General features: G+C 51.5%; 1 non-coding gene across 1 annotated transcript; it reads left to right on the top strand.

Annotated features, from left to right (window-relative positions):
• Window positions 1-13537: 13537 nt before the first annotated feature.
• On the top strand, window positions 13538-13610 carry TRNAV-CAC. Its single transcript has one exon. It is a non-coding gene; the product is annotated as a tRNA-Val (tRNA).
• The last annotated feature ends 7878 nt before the right edge of the window (window positions 13611-21488 follow it).

Here is a 21488-nt window from a genome sequence, read left to right as displayed (position 1 = left end):
GGGTGACGGGGGTGCAGGAGACGGGCAGTGGCTGGGGTGCAGGAGGGGCGCAGGGGTTAGGGGTGAAGGGGTGCAGGAGAGGGGCAGTGGCTGGGGGTGCAGGAGGGGGTGCAGGGGTTGGGGTGAAGGGGTGCAGGATAGGGGCAGTGGCTGGGGCACAGGAGGGGGTGGGGTTAGGGGTGAAGGGGTGCAGGAGAGGGGCAGTGGCTGGGGTGCAGGAGGCGCAGGGGTTAGGGGTGAAGGGGTGCAGGAGAGGGGCAGTGGCTGGGGCACAGGAGGGTGCAGGGGTTAGGGGTGAAGGGGTGCAGAAGAGAGGCAGTGGCTGGTGGCACAGGAGGGGGTGCAGGGGTTGGGGTGAAGGGGGTGCAGGAGAGGGCCAGTGGCTGGTGGCACAGGAGGGGCCGCAGGCATTAGGGTGAAGGGGTGAAGGAGAGGGGCAATGGCTGGTGGCACAGCAGGGGCGCAGGGGTTAGGGGTGAAGGGGGTGCAGGAGAGGGGCAGTGGCTGGTGGCACAGGAGGGGTGCTGGGGTTAGGGTGAAGGGGTGCAGGAGAGGGGCAGTGGCTGGGGCAAAGGAGGGGTGCAGGGGCTGGGGTGAAGGGGGATGCAGGAGAGCAGCAGTGGCTGGTGGCACAGGAGAGGGTGCAGGGGTTGGGGTGAAAGGGGTGCAGGAGAGGGGCAGTGGCTGGGGCACAGGAAGGGGCGCAGGGATTGGGGTGAAGGGGTGCAGGAGAGGGGCAGTGGCTGGTGGCACTGGCGGGGGTGCAGGTGTTAAGGGCAAAGGGGACACAGCGTAGGGGTTGGGGCACAGGAGGGGGCAGAGTTAGGGGTGGGGGAGGTGCAAGGGTCGGGAGTGCAGGAGCTGGGGGTAAAGGGGCAGGGGGATCGTCCAGGGGCGATGGGGAAGTGCCAAAGTACAAGTTTTGCCCAGGGCACCGTTTCCCCTAACGCGGGTCCTTGGTAACATTTCTTGCTGGGAGGGGGAGGGGAGAGACGAGGCGTTTTCTCTCTGTTTCTTTCCTCTCCATTTTCTGCTCCTTCCTTCAATTCCAGAAACCTCCCTTGTGTGTCAGACGGTGCAGTGACGCCCTCCCCACCCCAGGCCTCTGGAGCCTTTGGAGCAGGAAGATCCCAGGAGCTGAGGATGGATCCAGGGGTGAGTAGCTGGCAGGAAGGAGTCCTAGCAGCTCTTCTGGGAGCGCAGGGGAGGAATGACTCCCCCTTCCCTAGCTTCTCCCCGTGGGGCTCTGGGGAGCAGGGAGGGTTGTGTGATAAATTCCTGTAACCCTTCTGCCCCTCTGAGTTGGCAGCAACAAGGGCCGGGTTCAGTATCTAGGGGTTCTGTTTCAATAACAAAATGCAAAACTGGCTCAAGCCCCCACCCAGTGACCTGGGACAATTACATACCACCCCCCGGGCGCCTCTAGGAGGCAATACTTCCCCTCTCGCAAGCAGGGAGTCTGAGCCGCTCCACTCCACCAGCCGTTCCATGAACCACTCCAGTGGTCCCTGCAAACTGCTCTGCTGAGGCAGCAAAGAGCCACCAAAGGTTCTGAGGGCTGGAGAAAAATGCCTTCTAGTGAGCTATGGAAAGAGCTCAACCTGCTTAGCTTATCAAAAGAAGATTGAAAGGTGACTTCATTGAAGTGTTGAAGGACCTTCAGGGAGAGAAAAGATTGGGTATTAAAGGGCTCTTGAATCGAGCAGAGAAAGACCTAACAAGACCCCATGGCTGGAAGGTGAAAAGAGACAAATTCATATTACAAATAAGGCACAAATGTTCAACAGCGAGGATGATTGACCACAGGAACAAGCTACCAAGGAAAGTGGTGGATTCTCCATCTCCTGATGTCATTTAATGAAGACTAGATGCCTTTCTGGAATGTGTTTGCCCCAAAAGTAGCTCTTGTGTCCTACAGGAAGCCTGTGATATGCAGGGGGTCAGATTAGATGCTCTAATGGTCTCTTCTGGCCGTAAAGTCGACTAATTTCTGACAAACTGAGTGTAGCATTGGGAGCAGCGTCTGATGTTTCCCTGTCTAGACGGCTTGCTGCCTAGAACGAACGCTCCTTGAGTGGGGTGATCCACAGGGAGTAGCTCAAACCTGCAAAGTGCCTGGCCAGGGGCAGGACATTAGCACAGCAAGGGAGGGGTGTGGCAGTGACATCACAAAGGCCTTTGGCAGGACCTCAGACTATTGGCCAAAGGTGGTGGGGAGGTGGTGACCTCACAGAGAGATGCTGACATCAGCCAGGCAGAACCGGGGCGAGGGGCCAGGGAAACCTCAGAGACCCCTGTGGCTTTGCTGCAGCAAGTCTCCTTCTCCAGGTCTCTTTGAGGACTGAGGGAGTATTCGGGTTCACGGACGTGAGCGCCAGGAGGAACCTCTTTCGAGTTTTCTCCTTCCCTTGTAGTGATTTTACCATTTGGCTCCAAAGTTAGATGAAGCACAGAGAGAAACAGCGGAATCCTTCAGAGCCATTCCATGCCTATGGGTCCCAATCTGGCTGCCTTGTTGGACAAGGAGCACTTCCCTGCTGGGCAAATGATGGTAGCCAATGGGGGAATGTATCAGATTCCAAGTTCAGACTGCAGGATACATGAATGCTGAGTCCCGAGGCTGTGATTTGGTGTCTTAGTTTTGCTAAGGAACTAGAGTGGGGGAATAGGTGAGAGCAATAGCATTTATGGGACTAGAGACCCTGGATAGACGGTAACAATTGTATTATTAGTATTTCAAATGGAATTTATTTTGATAAATTTTAAAATAAATCTTCTGTTAGGAGAAAAATTACTTGAGACAAGACATGCCTTTACCCAGTTAGAGGGTAACAGCCACAGAGTTTCCCAGGTCTCTTGTTTGCAAAGCAAAGATGTCACATCAGGCAGGAGATGTCAAAATCTGAAGTGGTGATGGGTGTGTGATAGGAGCTTTTCTGGGTTGTTTTTTTTATTTTTCATCTTTATTTATTTATTTATTTAATTAATTTTTTGTTTTGTTTTTGCAACCAGTTATTTTTATAGGTGGTGAGGCCGCTTTTCCTTTTGAGCCCAGCTGTTTCACCCTCAGGCCTGGCTCTGGAAACCTCCTCAGTGCTGGCCTTGTGTTTCTTTCATGTTTAATATGCTAGGGTTCACACATCCACACTACATGCTGTTCACAGCAACAGATACTTTGAGAAACCTGCTGGCCTAAGTGGGCCTTTTCCAAACGGACATTGGCCCAAAGTCTGCCTCAATTCAGCTGGATTGGGAGAGGCCTGTATCACAGGAGTGGTTCACACCTGATTTGTCCAGAGACCCTGGGGGAGTTGTGGTGAGATAGGATAAGTAGGAATCAACAACAATGAAGTTAAAGGCAATGGTGAAAAACCCTCATCTTGCAGGTCAACAAGCCTGTTCTGTTCATTCCCTCTGACGCATCTGGCACTGGTCACTCTCAGGCAGCACACTGGGCTAGACGGACCATTGGTCTGACCCAGTTTGACCAGTCTTGGGTTCTTAGTTAAGCCATCTACGGCCTTGTCTACACTGGCAGGTTTCTGTGCAGTAAACCAGATTTCTGTGGTGTAACTCCTGAGGTGTGCACACTGCCAAGCCACTTAGTGCACAGAAACTGCACAGTTGCAGCGCTGTAAAAATCCACCCTGACAAGAGGCGTACAGCTTCTGCGCTGGGGCTACAGCGCCGCGGTACCAGTGTAGACACCCTGCTCGATTACAGCGCTGCAGCTGGCCTCGGGTAGGTGTCCCACAATCCCTGCTCTCTCCTCTCTGGTCAGCGGTTTGAACTGCACAGCCCTCAGGTGACCAACCGTGAACCCCACCCTTTAAATTCCTTGGGAATTTTGAATGTCCCACTTCCCACAGAGACTGATTATGGTTACAGACCCCTCCTGAAATTAGAGCAAGATATTGTAAAGCTTTATCTCATAGTACAGTAACACAATTCAAACCTGTCGGCACAGAGGAGAAAGCACTCCTTCAGTTCACATTTATTGTTACTGATCTCACTGACAAACTTCCTTTTCTCGGGGCTGCTCCCAGCACTTTAGGGAGTTTTTCCTCTTTTCCCATCCAGCTGTGGTTACGGGACTGCAGCAGCTTCCCGGATGGCCAGCTTTGCTCTTTAAACACATCAGGCCTGCACAACACGCGCCCGGGTGGGCTCACTGTGCGGCCCGTGGGAGGTGAGTAGGCAAGTGGCAGGTGAGAGAGCGGGGCTGAAGAGGCGGGTGGCCAGTGGCGGGGCTGAGTCGGCGAGCCGGGAGGGTGGGGAGCTGAGGAGGCGAGTGGGGGCAGTGGCGGGGCTGAGGAGGCGAGCTGGGAGGGTGGGGGCTGAGGAGGCGAGTGGGGGCAGTGGCAGGCTGAGGAGGCGAGCTGGGAGTGGGGGTGAGGAGGCGAGTGGGGGCAGTGGCAGGGGCTGAGGAGGCGAGCTGGGAGTGGGGCTGAGGAGGTGAGCCGGGAGGGTGGGGAGCTGAGGAGGCGAGTGGGGGGGCAGTGGCGGGGGCTGAGGAGGCGAGCCGGGAGGGTGGGGGGCTGAGGAGGTGAATGGTGAGTCAGTGGCTGACCTGTTCTGCTGATCTGGTCTGGCTCCCAGCCCCTCTCCAAGGGTTGCAGCTGTCTGGAGGTGCTGCCTTCTTCAGTCCCACCTCATTCACTCCACAGGGCGACTGAGTACCCAGGGGGGTGGAGATCTTATTCTACTTCTAGCAAAGAGACAAAATTCTTTTACCTTAAGTATACTACCTTAGGGGCCCCCTATAACTTATTACCAAGGTTCAATGTTTTGGTGGGGCAGCGCTGGGGAAGGAGGGTTTGTTTCCGTGGAGCAGGCGGTGCTGGGGGGGGAGTATTTCAGGGGGGCTGGGCGGCGCTGGGGTGATGTGTTTTGGGGGGGCCTTGGCGGTGCTGGGGGGGGTCAGCAGGGCTAGGGGTTCGGCCCTCAGCTGTTTTCTTTGGAGTAATATGGCCCTCGCCACTTTACGATTTCTGCAGGCCTGACTTACATCCTTCACTGCTTTGGACGAAGCTGCATTTGCCACCAGTTTAATCCATAGCTGAGACCTCAGGTACCAGCAGCTAGTTACAAAGGCTCAATTCCCATTGCCAGCAGTGGGAGGTTATCCTGGGCTGTCAGAGCCTCAGGATTTTTTTAAACTTCTCTCCCTGCTCAAGCCTTTAATCATTCCTGTGGCTCTTCTCTGAACCCTCTGCAATTTACTAGGGAAAGCAGCCAACCCATGAACCAACCAAACCAAACCAGGCTGGTCTGACGGATGTAACAATCTATTGCCTTCCAAGGTTGAATACAAATCAGCTCATTCTATTCACCCAAGAGTTCCACTTTAAGGACTTTTTGTTTTCTAGTTCCAGTCAAATCCTGTGCAACAGCATCATTGTTAACTCACCACTTGGTCACTTCACATTCACAGGTTCCCAAAGTTGGCAGGTCCAAGTCTTTCCTCCCACATGCTCTCACTGGGGGAAGCCTCCTTGGCTTCAGCATCTCCTCAGACCAACCTTGGACCTTTCAGCATCCCTGTTCCACCCCAAGACCTTCCAGTCATGAGTCCACCTGAATCGGACACCTGGGAAAGCCTTACACCCCCCCTGAAGGGGAGTCCTGCATCCCCAACTTCCACAGTCACCAGTGACTCTCCGCCAGCGCTGTACAACAGAAGGTTCGTTAGGGGTCTGGAATCCAGCCTGGGAAAGTTCTGTGTTCGCACAGGAAGCAGGAAGATTCAGCAACGTCCATCTTGGGGAGACCCCGAACTCAGAGCTTGGGCTCTCCCGAGGAGTCCCAAACCCAGCAGACTCCTTGCTCCCAACAGCCCGACTCAGCCAGGCCCTTTGCCCCTCTTCTCTCCTTTGTTCTGTTTCCCTGGCAACCTGCTCACCTGGCCTCCAGCTCGTTCTTTGTTCTCCGACTGCTCCCGGCCAGCTGGCCTCTTGCAGAAGGTGCGCCCCGGCCATCGGTTGCTAGGAGACAGAATTTGTGGCCATTGTCTGGGCCCAGGCAGCTCGACAGCAGCCACACCTGCCCTTTGGGGGTCTCTGCCAAGATTTAACCCCCTTGTCCCACCACCGAGATCAGTGGTGCCAACACACTTCAGGGTCATGTCCCCCCCTTACCTTTTTCCATGTCCCCCATGGTCCACGGCTGGGAATGGTGCCACTGCTACAGGCAAAGGACGCAGACAGGGGTGAGAGGACAGGCAGGGGCCAGAGCTGGGGGTGCCAGTGACAGCTTGCGAGGGGGCAGGTGCTGGCTTGAGTGACTGGGATGTAGGAAACCCCAGCCTGCCCCTCCGGGCCAAGTCCACTGCTTGTCTCCTGCGTTGTGACATCCAGATTTAAATCTTCCCAGCATGTGCTGCGGCTCATGTATTAAGCCTTCCTGGTTGGCCTGGTCATTGCCAAAGTAGCTCAGTTGGGATTGCATTAGATTGAAGATCTGAAGGTTTCTGGTTTGATACCAGGCTTTAGCACCCCCTTCACCCTGGGCGTGTCGTGCTGGGCTTTCTTCTGGGTGTGCAGCTGTGCTTTGAACTCACCAGTTTTCCTAATTTCAGAGGCAACACTCGCAGAGGGCGTGTGTGGGGTCCTGTGCCCCACCTGGGTTAGCTATCGCCTGCTACATCATGTGGTGCTGCTGGGCTCCCTCCCTGCACAGCAGCTGCTGGAGGTGAGTGGAGAGGGGCTGCCTTTGCTGCTTCCTCTCCCTGCACTGTTCACAGCTGGGAGGGGCTGTTGATCATAAGGGGGGTGGGGCCGAACCTGGACATTGTGCCCCCTCCCTTCAGGAGATACCAGTCGTCTGTACCTGATTGCCAGCTCCTCAGCCAGAGGAAAAAGTGGTTTTCTGCACCTGAGCTGCCAGCTCTTCCTTTCTTTCTCATGAAGGGGAGGAAAAAAGAATCTCTTTTTCAAACCCCAGTCCTACCGTTGACCAAGGTCTGACTTTCTAAGTTCCTGCTACAGTGGAGGATTTAGAGTTAGTGGGGCCCTGTGCGCATAAAGTCCATGCAACAATCCCCCTTCCAACGAGCCCTGGTATGTCTCCAGTAGCTGCTGTCCCCTGGTTGCAGGGAAGGAAGTTTCCACCCATCCAGGAGACCCCGGCCTGGGACTAAAGTCAGCTTCGGGCTTCTCTCTCCCTTCTTGGAATCAAGTTCATGTTTTTACCAAGAGTTAAAGCAGCCTGAACCCCCAGAGTCTGGATCAATGTCACAAGTTCCCAGTGTCTCCATGGAAGAGAATTTGTTAAATCCCAGATGAGTGGAGTTAAATCAGTTCTCAGCCTGAGTCCTTAGATCTTAATCCTGAGGATATTGTCCCACCATGAAGCCATTTCCCACCTCTCTTTCATACAGAAGCACAATTTTCTTTGTACAGACACAGGAACAGCAAGATCTTTCTCTGTCCCTTGTGCAAAGTAGGGGGCCAAATTCCATGGAAACAATGGACAAGCAGGGGGCTCTGGGCACATCCAGCCCTGGCCGTGAGATGTTCCCTCCCCTCTCTTTATGCCCCTGTTGTTATTTCATGGATTGTCTGGGATGGGGAAAAGCTGAGTTCACTCTAGGTGGAGGGGAAAAGAACCCTGAAAATCTCAGGGCCACAGGGAAAACCCAACCCCTGCTACTGGGGTCACTGAGGTGCTGGGGAGTTGAGTAGGAAAGTGACTGTCTGAATTGTCAAGGTGGGGAATGAATAACAAATTACAAGATCCACATCATTAACCACCGACACAGACTAATCCTGCTGCAGATAAAAAGGAAACTGGGCGTGATTCTTTGCTGTGCAGCTATGGAAACAGTGACCCAATTGCACTGCAGTGAATGTGCTGGGGAAAGCTGGACTTTACAGGCAGGTAAAAATAGTGGATCCTAGAAATACCTGGACTCCCCCACACTGTGTCTGCCACCAGAGTTGGGTGTTGAGCTGCTCACAGAGTCCCCCACCACCATTACTTTCTAGCAGGGGATTGCAGCACCCCGCACCCACCCAGAGGTGAAAGTAAGCTGGTCTGGTCTGGTACGGCGTACCGGCAAGAGCCAGTACGCCGTGCTGGACCACACCGGCTTCCATGGCGGTGATTGAAAGGGCTCTGGACTGCCCACGGCCAGGGCTCCGGCAGCCGGGCTGGGGCCAGGATTGAAAGGGCTCAGAGCTCCCCAAGGCTGCGAGCAGCCCAGAGTCCTTTGAATCTCGGCCGCGGCTCTGGTGGCTGGGCTGGGGGCCAGGATTTAAAGGGCTCAGGCTCCCCTCAGCGACAGCAGATCATTAATGCAGAGAAGCAGCAAAATCCATCAAACATAGAACTGGTTCTGACTTATTTCCTTGGTCTTAAAAGAGAACAAGAAGAACCTGAGTCTCCTCCCTGTCAATAACCCCCTGCTCAGCCCATCAGGGTAGAGACTGAGGACGGGAGGCTGAGGGTTCTCACCAGAGAGCCCAAAGGATGGCCCAGGTCACTGGTGGGGATCACTGCCCGAGCACTATTTCAGCCCCACATTTTTGGGTGGACCTCCCACAGTGAGAGCTGCAGAGCACTCCACCGCAACACCCACACCCACCCCCACCCCCACCCCCTCCTGGTGTTGGGAGGGGAACAGAAGAAAGGACAAAAGAAGCAAGAGAAGAAGAGAAAAGAGAGGGGGAGGGATGGAGGAAAAGGTGAAACAAAAAGGACAAACCCCAATGTCCCCAGTGATTCTAAGGGACAAAATCCCAGGTGTGGAATAAAATTCTGCCTCCTTAAGCTCCTGTTTTCCATGCCTAGAATTCAACTCTCACCAAATGGATCAGACTGAACAGGTTTCAAACCTCAAGGAGGCTCTTACCTTCTAAACAGGGACGGCTGTTTTTTAGTAAAATCACTAAAAGGGGAAGGAGAAAACTCGAAAGAGGTTCCTCCTGGCGCTCACGTCCATGAACCCGAATACTCTCTCAGTCCTCAAAGAGAGACCTGGAGAAGGAGACTTGCTGGAGCAAAGCCACAGGGGTCTCTGAGGTTTCCCTGGCCCCTCGCCCCTGTCCTGCCTGGCTGATGTCAGCATCTCTCTGTGAGGTCACCACCTCCCCACCACCTTGGACCAATAGGCTGAGGTCCTGCCAAAGGCCTTTGTGATGTCACTGCCACACCCCTCCCTTGCTGTGCCAATGTCCTGCCCCTGGCCAGGCACTTTGGAGGTTTGAGCTACTCCCTGTGGATCACCCCACTCAAGGAGCGTTCGTTCTAGGCAGCAAGCCGGCTAGACAGGGAAACATCAGACGCTGCTCCCAATGCTGCACTCAGTTTTTCAGAAATTAGTCGACTTTATGGCCAGAAGAGACCATTAGAGCATCTAATCTGACCCCCTGCATATCACAGGCCTCCTGTAGGACACAATAGCTACTTTTGAGGTAAACACATTCCAGAAAGGCATCTAGTCTTCATGAAATGACATCAAGAGATGGAGAATCCACCACTTTCCTTGGTAGCTTGTTCTTGTGGTGAATCATCCTCGCTGTTGAATTTTTGTGCCTTAGTTGTAATATGAATTTCTCTCTCTTCACCTTCCAGCCATTGGGTCTTCTTATGCCTTTCTTTGCTAGATTAAAGAGCCCTTAAATACCCAATCTTTTCTCTCCATTAAGGCACTTCAATGAAGTCACCTTTCAATCTTCTTTTGATAAGCTAATCAGGTTGAGCTCTTTCAGTAGCTCACTAGAAGGTATTTTTTCCAGTCCTCAGAATATTAGGTGGCTCTTTGCTGCCCCAGCTCCAATTTCTCAACATCTTTTTCAAATGAGGACACCAAAAGTGGAGGCAGTATTCCAGTATCAGTCTCACTGATGCTGTGTCACCTCCTGTGACATTATTGACATAATCTGTAACTGTATAGATCACCATTGTGACCACTGTTCTATATTTGCAGCCAATATTACAGAGAAGTGGTCGTGTAAGGGGTCTATGGAGAGGTTCTGATTGGCTGATTATAATGATGCTATCTCTAGATGTGTATCATTTTTTGTAGTTGACATTATGAATATTGGCTTTATGCTGCCTGTATTTCAAACTTGTGCTCTGCTTCAGGGAATGATCCCTTTGTTTAACTGATGAAAACATAAACTAGACACTTAGAGGCTTGGAACTGATTTCAGCTGATGGACAGGTGTGCTAGGTTTTTATGCATTTGGACAGCAAAATGTTGAGTGTTCAGATTCATTTCAAGCATCCTCGTATGGTGGAGCTCCTGAACATAATGGAGAAGAAATTTTTTTTCTTTTTTTTAAGAGGGCACCTGGGTTTGAACAAAGGACCACTTGATTTGCAATCAAACACTCTACCACTGAGCTGTACCCCCATTATAACAGGAGTATGGAATCGTGATCTCCAGGACTTTGAAGGACAGACCCTGCCTCATCGAGCTCCTTTGTCATTCGCAGACCACAGGTGGTTTTAAAAATGGGGTTTGATTAAACTTCTTAAATGTGGTCAACACCACAGCTTGCACCCCCACTGATATAGCTTCTCCCCATGACAGAGCTGCCACCTCCTGGGGAAGTGGATTGACTACACCAACAGGAAAACTCTCCCCCCCTCAGCATGGAGCAGTGGTTCTCAAGCTGTGGGTCAGAACCGCAAAGTGGGTCATGACCCTGTTTTAATGGGGTCACCAGGGCTGGCATTAGACTTGTTGGGTCCTGGGGCTGAAGCCAAAAGTCTGAGCCCCCCAACCCAGGGCTGAATCCCTCAGGCTTTGGTTTTGCCCTCTCCCCACTGGGGCTCAGTCTTTGGCTCTCCCCCCTGCCCCCCCAAGTGGAGGGGCTTGGTCTCTCTTCCAGGGCTACGTATTAAGTTATTTTGGCAGAAGGAGGTTGCAGTGAAAGGATGTTTGAGAAACTCTGGCACAGAGCATCTCCATTACTGAGCTGCAGCAGCATAGACTCACTGTTTGAAACATTGACCTGGCCTTAGCCTCTGAATATGTCTAGGCTTGGCTCCCTATGGCACTGTTGTGATCAGACCTTGAAAGTACAGCCATGGAGACACCACACACCAGCCTTGCCTAGCTGGCAAGGATCAAACCTTCACAGAAAGACACCCATGGTTTTCTAACCCAGCTACCTAAGGCCTCAGCCACAACCACTTAACACAGGGGCCTTTTTACACTCTGGTTCTGTTCTCACTGAAGGGTCATTACAAATTGTTTGCTCAGACCAGCTTCCCCAGCGCACTCACTGCTGTGCAGCTCTGTACGTGTGGCCATGGCTGAACAGCAAGAATTCCTGCCCATTTCCCTACTGGCTGGAGCATGATGAGGGTGTGTTTGTGGTTAATGATGTTGCTGTAGATTGTTCATTCCCTGCCCTGGCAATTCCGACAGTCCCTTTTCCCATTGTATTACCAGCACCTCTGGGAGTCCAATAACAGAGGCAGGTTTTCTCTGGGCATTGAGATTTTTGAGGGCGTTGGTGGCTCCTTTCTTTCCTCACCCTGGAGTAAACTCAGCTTTTTATTCCATCCTTGATAACTCATGGAATAACAACAGCAGCATGAAGAGGAGAGTGAATATCTTACTGCCGGGGGAAGGTGGACGCATTCCCTCTGTCTGACCTTTGCCATTGCAGGAGAAAAAGTTTCAATGGAATCGAATGCCCTGGCTCAGACAATAGACACAGGGAGGTTTTGCTGTTCATGGATCTGTGCAAAGGAAATTGTGTGTCTGTGTGAAAATGAGGAGGGATATGAAATGCCCACGTGGTGGTGCCTAAGGCAAAGGAACCCTAGAGGATTAGAACAGGATAAGTTCTCAAGCAACATGTTTCTTACTTTGCCCATCTGTTAGTTTTGATTATTATCGATGGAAAGATTTTGCCATTGGGTTCTGCGTTTACACAGAAATTGACATTTACCAACAAATACGTAATTCTTCCAAGCCTGCTGGTGGTGAGTTTAGAGGGACACACTCACTCTTCCCACCCCCCATGCCAGGCCTGTGCTCTCCAGAATGTCAACTTCCCACAGAGCTGGGATCCTTCCCTCATCTCCCCCCAGACCACTGCCCCACTCCCACTTCTGGGGTCCCCTCCCAACACTGTCCAACTCCCCTGCTGGCAGGATCCCTTCCCATTCCTTCTATTTCCTGCCTCCCCTCTGAGGAAAAGCTCTGCACTGTTCCCACACTGGGAACTGAACCCACATCACCTGGGTGAAAACCAGGAATTCAAATCACGAGACCATATGGGACTTGTATAGTCAATACCACCTTTACACATTCACACCCATTAATTCAAAGTAGCCATTCAAAAAAACTTCAAAATCAGACTTCAAAGAGAAATTGCGGAGTTACAATTGATTTGCAAACAACACCATTAATTTGAGCTTGAATAAGGACTGGGAGTAGCTGGCTCACGACAAAAGCAATTTTCCCTCTCTTGGTATTGACACCTCCCCATCAATTATGGGGAGAGGACCACATCCACCCTGACTGAATTAGCCTTCAACACTGGTTCTCCCCTTGTACGGTAACTCCCATCACTTCATGTTCCAATCTATATTTATGCCTCTATCATGCTCTATATGTAAGATCTCAATGATATGAAAATGAGGATTATGGGGGTTACAGCCGCTCCCCCAAAGGTATAGAGTGTCACACTGAGATTCTATTTTCCTTTGTTCTGTAACAGCATTACTGGGATCCAATGACTGACCAATGGCATTTCCAAGTGCTAAAATAGCAAAGCGATGTCTGTCTCTCATTAGCCATCAGCGACTGAAGATGTGGTTTAATGAGCCGGAGCTTGAAGGCGAGGGTGGCTCTGTCCACTGCCTTCCGTTGTGCTGCTGGGCCCCAAATCCCTGGTGGCCAATATGTGACGCTGGGAGAAGAGAGTGGGGTGGCAAGTGGCGGCAGGACTTTTGCCACCAGGGTCTAGCTGCCCAACTTCCTCCTGGTACTGCTGGCCCCCCGTCGCCTTCAGGTAACGCAGGAACTGAGGCAGGAATAGGGCGAAGAAGCAAGTAAAGCTGAGCAAGGAAGGCAAAAGTGAATCTTGTTTTCATGGGCCGCTCGCAATGACGTCCTTTCTCTGTGCCACAGCTGACAACAACATCCCAGACAGAAAAGCAGGAGGCCAAAAAGAAACCGAGCAGCTGCTGAAGTAGTTCAGTTGGGAGCGTGCTAGACTAACAGGCTCTTCTATCCCCCTTTGTGTACGGGTGGGATGTTTTCTGAAAGTGCAGCAGTTCCTTTAACTGCCACGAGTCCCTCATTTCAGGCTATGCAGCAGGAAAAGGCAGCATGGGCTTCTGCACCGAGTTGGCCCACCTGAGCTTTCATTCTTCTCTTGCTCTTTGTCAGCAAGGGGAAGAAAAAGAAGCTCTCCCTCAAGCTGGAGTCACAAGGGCGACGTAAGGATGACTTCCTGAGCCGCGGCTCCAGTCCTCTGCTCTGCCAGCTGACCTATTGAAGGGCTGTCACCACTTTCTCCAGGTTTGTCCATCGGTCTGTGCTAGGGTGAGCAACAACCAAGTGAATGGAGTTTCTGTAGTGTAGTGGTTATCGCATTTGCCTCACACGCAAAAGGTCCCTGGTTCAAAACCAGGCAGAAACATGCTGGCTTCCTTTTCCCAGATCCCCTTGCTGTTCAGGAAGGCCTCCTCCTTCTCCTATTGGCCTGTCCCTGGGATAACTCCAACCCCCGCATGACAGAGGGTGCTGACAGCAGTGGAGAAAGCACCTTGGCGTCAGGCTGGAGAACCTAGAGGAGTGCGGCGTGTCACCTTTTGGAGGCTTGTGGCTTGGCCTCCTCTGCCCTGGGAGGTTGGCCGGTGGAGGCCGGCTCCTCCTGCTGGCCTCCTCTGCGTGACTTGCCAAAGGAGGAAGGGAGGCAGGAATGGGGCAAAAGAGGAAAGTCGAGCTGAGGAAGGCAGGGCAGAAGCTAAGCACATCATTGCGGCTAAATGGGGTTAGTAGAGCACCACCATTCGTTCTGCAAAGCCTGAGGAGGTGCGGTTGGCTGCTGGGAGGCAGAATCCTGTGCCTGCCTCTTGGCTTCCCAGGGATGGCTCCTTGCAGCCCAGGAGAAGCGGGGTTCTGGAGGGAAGGAAAAGCAGCAATAGCGAGGCTGAGTGGGCTCCTTTCTGGCCGACATGGTGGGCTGTGAGGGGGTTGGGAATTGCCTGTAAGCCGTAAGTGGATTTGGTGCAGTGAAAACTGCTGCTCCATTCTGGCTGACCTGGGGGCGCCATTGATGACATGGGAGTGGGGGCAGGGCACTGGCTGTGAGCAAATGGGATCCAGGAAGCCCCAGCCTGCCCCTCCAGGGGCCCAGTCTTCTTCTTCTCTCCTGCCATGGGGAGCCCGGCCTTAAGCCTGCCCAGCATGTGCTGCAGCTCGAGCATTAAGCCTTCCTGTGTGGCCTGTGCTGGAGCTGACCCTGGACCCCTGTGGAGCACTGTTGGGGGAAATCCTGACTGCAAATAATTCTGGCCACAAGATCAACCCATTGGGTCAAATGGGGCAAGCTGGAGGCCTGGTGCCTTAGTCCATGGGGCCAGTAGGTCAAGCCATTTTCCTGCATGTGGGGGAGGCAGCCGCTGTGGTTCGCCCTTCCTGCTCCCTGCGCTGCTGCACCCTGAAATCCCTGTCGGCCGGCAAGATGGGCTGGGAGCCTGGAGAGAGGAGGCAAAGGGGTGGCCGAGCCTCCTCGGCCACTGCCCCTGCCCCAGGCAGCCCACAGAGACCTGATGCCTCCCCAAGTGACACACGGAGATGTGCCAGCAGCGCTAAGGCGGCTCCCTGCCCACTCTGCCCCCTCCCTCTCTGCCACACTGCTCCTGGAAGTGGCCGGCATATCCCTGCAGCCCTGAGTGCAAACGCCACAGCTGACCCGCCCCCGTATCCCACTGCCTAGGAGCCACTGCCGGAGGGGAGTGTGTGCCAGTCACTTTGGGAGCTGTGCTGCCCGAGGTAAGCACCTCCACCCCCGACCACCTCCTGCACCCCTACCCCTGCCCCAGCACAGAGGCTCTCTGTGTCTTGAACAAGCACTTTCAAGGATTGGCCAAGAACTTCTGCTCTGTTTCTGTGAAAGAGGCACAAAAAAGGGAGCCCAACGGACAAGTTTAGTTCGCAAGCACAAACTGGCAAGGCCAAGCCTGGATCTCTCAGTTACTCAGAAGGCTCTTCAGCCAGCTCTTCCCAAAGGCCAGTCTCTAGAGGCTTTTGTGACATGATGTACTTCAAAAGAGCTCCCTGTAGATCACATAGTCATCATTCACATATGGCTGTGATATGTCCTACAAACCATTCCATGTAAGTTATCATATGAAAAGTCATGATCTGCTGAAATTGGTTATTCTGTCCAAATATGTATAGCATGAGGGTGTGTGAAGTTATGCATTTTGCTGTATGGTTGGTACTGAAATAGGCTATAATTTTGCTAGTGACCCCTGCCGAGGAGGGTGTTCAACAGCCATGAATCAGCAGAGGAATTGTAATTAAGGGATTTCCAATTCAGTGACAGATGCCCAAACACAACACTGTGGGGACCGCTCAAGTCTATGACTCAGTTGCACAAGACCACACCAGGAGGATTCCCCAACCTAGTGACTCAGCAGAGCCCACCTGGACGCGTCTGGGCAATTGTCTTCTAGACACTTGAACTAAGGATATAAAATAGGAGACTGTGGCATCATGTCTTTGCCTTTCTCCTCCCCCACCTATGCTGGAAGCAGCAGGAATCCTGAGAAAATGAAGGTCATCTGAGGACAGTAATCCAGTTTTTAGGGGGAATTCTATGTATTAAGGAGGGTAACATCCAGTAGGATGAGAAAATTGCTTGACCTAACTACTGCCTAGTGTAATAAGGTGTAATGTTTAGATTTTGCTGTGGTCATACAGTGCTTAGTGCTCTGCGTTCTGGCCTCAAGAGCCATGGATGCGAGTTGAGTTACGATGACCTTTTCCTTGTCTCCACATTTCTTATGTGCCTCCTTCTGACACTTGTCAGAAAAAAACAACTGGTTTCTTTTGGAAGCATTTGCATTGCAAGGCAGAGGCAGTCTTCTCTGTTTCCGCAAAAGATTCACCAAAAGGTGGGAAGAGCAGACACATTTGTTAAGGCACTACTGGGAGCTGCATCCCTAACTCCACTTTACCTGGCAGGCGAGTCACCCAGCTTAGCCACGGTGCGACTCTCTGGGACTTTTCTCCCAACTGCTCCATTTTCATCAATGACAATCAAAAGGAAGGTGACATGACATCTGTGTGTGAACATCTCCAGGGAATCACAAGGATATGTGGCGCAGGCTCTCGTGTTGCAGCAATTGCAGTCGAAGCAACCGCCATGCCAATGCCAGTCATAGCAGCGTTTTCATCAACTCCAGGTTTGTGATTTGATTGTTTCCAATGCTTCTCTCCAAAGAAGCTCTTTCCTTAGCAAGCAATGACTTGGATACCAAGGGAGGCCTCTTCTGTTTCCTAGGCAGACACAGGAAAATGTGAGCAGAGGAGACAAAAGCCATATGCCAAGGCACTACTAGGAGTTGAACCCAGGATTTCCTGTTTACTAGACAGGTGCTTTAGCCAGCTAAGCCATGGTGCCTGCCTGAAGAAAGTATTTGCAACTGTTTCATTTGATGGTTCAAGTCAACACCTGCAAATTCTAAAGTACAGACATTCCCCATTTCCCTCAAGACCTGCAGACCTTGAGGTGTCTGGCTCTCTGTGCACAGAAAGCCACAGCTGAGTAGACAGAGGGCTTCTAACATGTGCCTCTCCCACCAGTCACTGTGATCAGATAATGGTTAGTGATCTGTGTTTCAGTCACCGCAACCTCGGCTCAGTTCTGAGTCATGGTAACCTTTCCTTCAGCTCCAGATTTCTCATTTGCCACTTTCCATGTCTGGTGGGCTGTCTGCCCCAAACAAGCAGGAGAAAGATTAAGGCAGCCTTGAAGAGGCTGTGCAGAACCCAGCCTATCAAGAAAGGGCTTATTGGGAGAGCCAATCAGGAGAAGGCTTGCTGGAGCAGCCCATATATAAAGAGCTGCTCAGCACAGCAAGAGTTAGTCACTCCTTGGAGTTTGAGGAGGGAGGATTGGCTACCGTGAAGAAAGGAGCAGGAGCAGGAGCAGGAGCAGGAGCAGGAGCAGGAGCAGGAGCAGGAGCAGGAGCAGGAGCAGGGAGGGCGGGCACCATGATCAGAGTAGTGCTGGGGTAAGGGGTGCATGAGTGACCTCCTGGCTGACTACTGCCAGACTAAGGCCCTGATACAAAGGTGGAGGAAGGTTCTAGGTCTGTTGGGAAATGGTCCAGGGAAACAGATGGCAGGGTTGGAGGTTCACACCTTTTGCCTCAGTAGCCACTGACACAGGTGGCTACACCCTGGACTGCAGCCGGCCACTGAGGCAAGTGTCTGGGTAGAGGACATCTCCCAGCAGGGGGGAGAGAACTGAGTGGGGCACAGCCAGAGGGCTGTGTCCATAAGAGGACACTGAAGTCCTGAGAGCAACAAGGGTCCTAATGGTAGAACAGATGGTGGCCAGATGCTACTAGATGAAGGCGCACCGGATAACCAGAGCTAATTGCTAGGATGGTCAGCAGGAGGTGCTGCAGTGAGGCATGCCCCATGGCACCAGGACTCAGCTGCAAGGAAGGCTCTCTCTGTCTTGAACAAGCACTTAGAAGGATTCTGCTGACAGGTCTTTTCCTTTTCTGAAAAGATACAAAAAAAGGAGCCAACAGACACACTAGGTTCGGCAAGGAAGAACTGGCAGGCCAAGCCAGGCTCTCCTGGTTAGTAGGAAGGTTCTTCAGCCAGCTCTTCACAAAGATCACTGTCTAGAGACCTTTTAATAGCCACTGCAGATGTTCACCACAAAAGAGATGCCAAAATGGAGTTCTCCACTGCCTGCAGCCATCACGCTACCAGGAGTTCTGTGCACAGAGAGGCCCCTGCTGGTGGCAAAAGGCTTTGGTAGAGACTCTGCTGACACCAGCCGTTCTCATATAGCGTTTAGTGCTCTGTGTTGTGGCTTTGGCACCCACAGATGCCAGTTCAATTGGGGGACGTTTTTCCTGTCTCCACATTTGTCTAATGGCTCCTTTCAACACTTGTCACCAAAAAGACCTGTTTCTTTTGCAAGCGATGTACAGCAGTCTTCTCCATTTCCTCAAAAGATCACCAAGCTGTGGGGAGAGGAGACACATTCAGCCAAGCTGGATGCTGAATCTCCTCTTTATTCAGCAGGTGTCTGTGAAGGACATAAATCTACACCATGTAGAGGTCAAGAATAGGACTTTATTACACACAGCGCTGGCAGAGTGGGCTTATTAGGCTCAGAGACACTGTTAATTAATTAATTACAATAGAACATATAGATTTTCCATAGGCAGGGGAAAGTGACAGGCTAGGCAGTTCCACACCCCAGGATAGGTTTTGCAGCAAGACAGGATAAGCACATTAGCCAACGATTAACAGATTAGATAATGTCTCCACCCATGGTCTCAAGTTAGCAAGTTAACATTTCATTAATACTTTGAAAAAATGTTATTAGTATAAAATATATATGTTGAATTCTGATTTGGGATCCATAGGAATGGGGCAACTCCTTTGATTGTCCAACAGGTATATTCCTAGGGGTTAAAGCAAAGAAAGAGTGAAAGTCTATGGCAATAAAGATTGTTTTCTGTGTGTCTTAAGGCAGGCATTGGTCCCTTGGAAGGGAGGTGGAAGGATGCCATATCTTATACTGACGTGCCAACTTTTCATAAACTCAAGGTTGGATCTGTGGGAAGAAGGTCTCCCTAGAGAAGAAACAAACACAATAGGGATTCTTTGTTCAGTCTGCAATTCTGAATAAGACACAATCATTTAGTTCTAAGCTCCAACACCTGGCAATTTGCTGACCAGGCCTATCTTAGCAAGCAAGGCTTTCTGTTTACCCAGCTTTCTCTTAGCTGGTCACTATTTGCTAGGCCTGTAGTCCTTGACCATAATCCGGACTTTGGGTCTGGAAAAGAACTGGCACAATCCATAGACCAGGTTGTTATATAAAATGCACATGGATTTTAACCCTTCACATACAATAATGGCAAAGTTCTTGGTTCAGGCTTGTAACAGTGATGGAATAAACTGCAGGTTCAAATCAAGTCTCTGGAGTCTATTCAAAGCTGGGATGGGTCATTCAGTCCTTTGTACAGAGCTTCAGTTTGTAGCAAAGTCCCTCCAGAGGTATGAAGCAGGATTGAAGACAAGATGGAGACGAGGCATCAGCCTTTTATAGTCTCTTGCCATGTGGTCTTTGCTTTCTTTGACCCAAGGACACTCTATCCAGCACGTGGCATAGAAAAACCTTAGAGTTCTCTCCATAGGCAGGTCCCTGCTACCTTGCTGAGTCACAAGGTGTATCTGCCTTGTCTCAATGGGGCAATTGTATAGCTGATGGTCCTTAATGGGCCATCAAGCAGGCTAGACAGAACTGACACTGGAAGCAGAGCACAAGTTTGAAATACGGGCAGCATAGAGCCAATATTCATAACGTCAACTAAAAAAATGATACACATCTAGAGATAGCATCATTATAATCAGCCAATCAGAACCTCTCCATAGACCCCCTTGCACGAAACCTTTCTACAATATTGGCTGCAAATATAGAACAGTGGTCGCAACGGTGATCTATACAGTTACAGATTATGTCAATAACGTCACAGGAGGTGACACGGCATCAGTGAGACTGATACTGGAATACTGCCTCCAGTTTTGGTGTCCTCATTTGAAAAAGATGTTGTGAAATAGGAGCTGGGGCAGAAAGAGCCAACAAATGTTGTGAGGTCTGGAGGAAAATGCCTTCTAGTGAGCTATTGAAAGAGCTCAACCTGTTTACCTGATCAAAAGAAGATTGAAAGGTGACTTCATTGAAGTGTTGAAGTGCCTTAATGGAGCGAAAGGATTGGATATTAAAGGCCTCTTGAATCTAGCAGAGAAAGGCATAACAAGACCCAATGGCTGGAAGGTGAAAAGAGACAAATTCATATTACAACTAAGGCACAAATATTCAACAGGGAGGATGATTCACCACAGGAACAAGCTACCAAGGAAAGTGGTGAATTCTCCATCTCTTGATGTCATTTCATGAAGACTAGATGCCTTTCTGGAATGTCTTTGCCCCCAAAGTAGCTCTTGTGTCATACAGGAGGCCTGTGATATGCAGGGGGTCAGATTAGATGCTCTAATGGTCTCTTCTGGCCATAAAGTCGACTAATTTCTGAAAAACCGAGTGTAGCATTGGGAGCAGCGTCTGATGTTTCCCTGTCTAGCCGGCTTGCTGCCTAGAACGAACGCTCCTTGAGTGGGGTGATCCACAGGGAGTAGCTCAAACCTGCAAAGTGCCTGGCCAGGGGCAGGACATTGGCACAGCAAGGGAGGGGTGTGGCAGTGACATCACAAAGGCCTTTTGCAGGACCTCAGCCTATTGGTCCAAGGTGGTGGGGAGGTGGTGACCTCACAGAGAGATACTGACATCAGCCAGGCAGGACAGGGGCGAGGGGCCAGGGAAACCTCAGAGACCCCTGTGGCTTTGCTGCAGCAAGTCTCCTTCTCCAGGTCTCTCTTTGAGGACTGAGGGAGTATTCGGGTTCACGGACGTGAGTGCCAGGAGGAACCTCTTTCGAGTTTTCTCCTTCCCTTTCAGTGATTTTACTAGAAAACAGCCGTCCCTGTTTAGAAGGTAAGAGCCTCCTTGAGGGAAGGGGTGTCATGGGGTGTCACAGTTCAGATGCCGGTGGCCCCCCCATGTATGGAAGTTCCCGCCCCCTGCTCTGTGTTCACAGGGCCGGAGAGCAGCATTCCATGGCAGTGATTTGCTCCTGGCTGCCGGAGCAGAGCAGCAGGCTTAGCTGTCAGAACTTCCTGGCGCTATGAAAGGGGAAGGGCCCAGCCTCTGTAGCAGAAATGCAGGGCAGGTGAGTTCACGGCGGGCATTGTGGGATACTGGCAGAGGCCAGTTATGGTGATTTAATGACCAGCAGCATTTACACTGGCACTCTGTCACTGTAAGTTTGCTGCAAAAAGCTCTAGGCCTCTCATCGAAGTGGTTTTATTTTGTCACCAAAACAGGGCAGTTTTGTCGCCAGACATGGCATTGCAGTGTGTACACCAGCCACACCAAGCTGCCGACCGAGGGAGCGTTGTGTGTTCTTCACACACCTGAGCAATATATTTCTGCTGAAACAACTTTGTAGTGCAGACCTGGCCAAAGAGTCACTCACACACACAGCTTGCAAGGAAAACGTCACCTGCTCCTCTGCTTTGCAGAATCCAAACACAAGGAAAGCTTGTCAGGGCCTGGTGGAGATGGCAGGGAGTCAGGTGTGGGCAGACACTATGTCTTACACCCAGGCAGGCACCATGGCTTAGCTGGCTAAAGCCCCTACCTTGTAAATAGGTGAGCCTGGGTTCAACTCTGAGTGGTGGCTGTTGGGGCACC

This window comes from Mauremys reevesii, linkage group 14 (assembly GCF_016161935.1).
Source record: "Mauremys reevesii isolate NIE-2019 linkage group 14, ASM1616193v1, whole genome shotgun sequence".
Lineage (NCBI taxonomy): Eukaryota > Metazoa > Chordata > Testudines > Geoemydidae > Mauremys > Mauremys reevesii.
The sequence above is the reverse complement of the archived record's forward strand: the minus strand, read 5'-3'. Positions and strand labels throughout refer to the sequence as shown.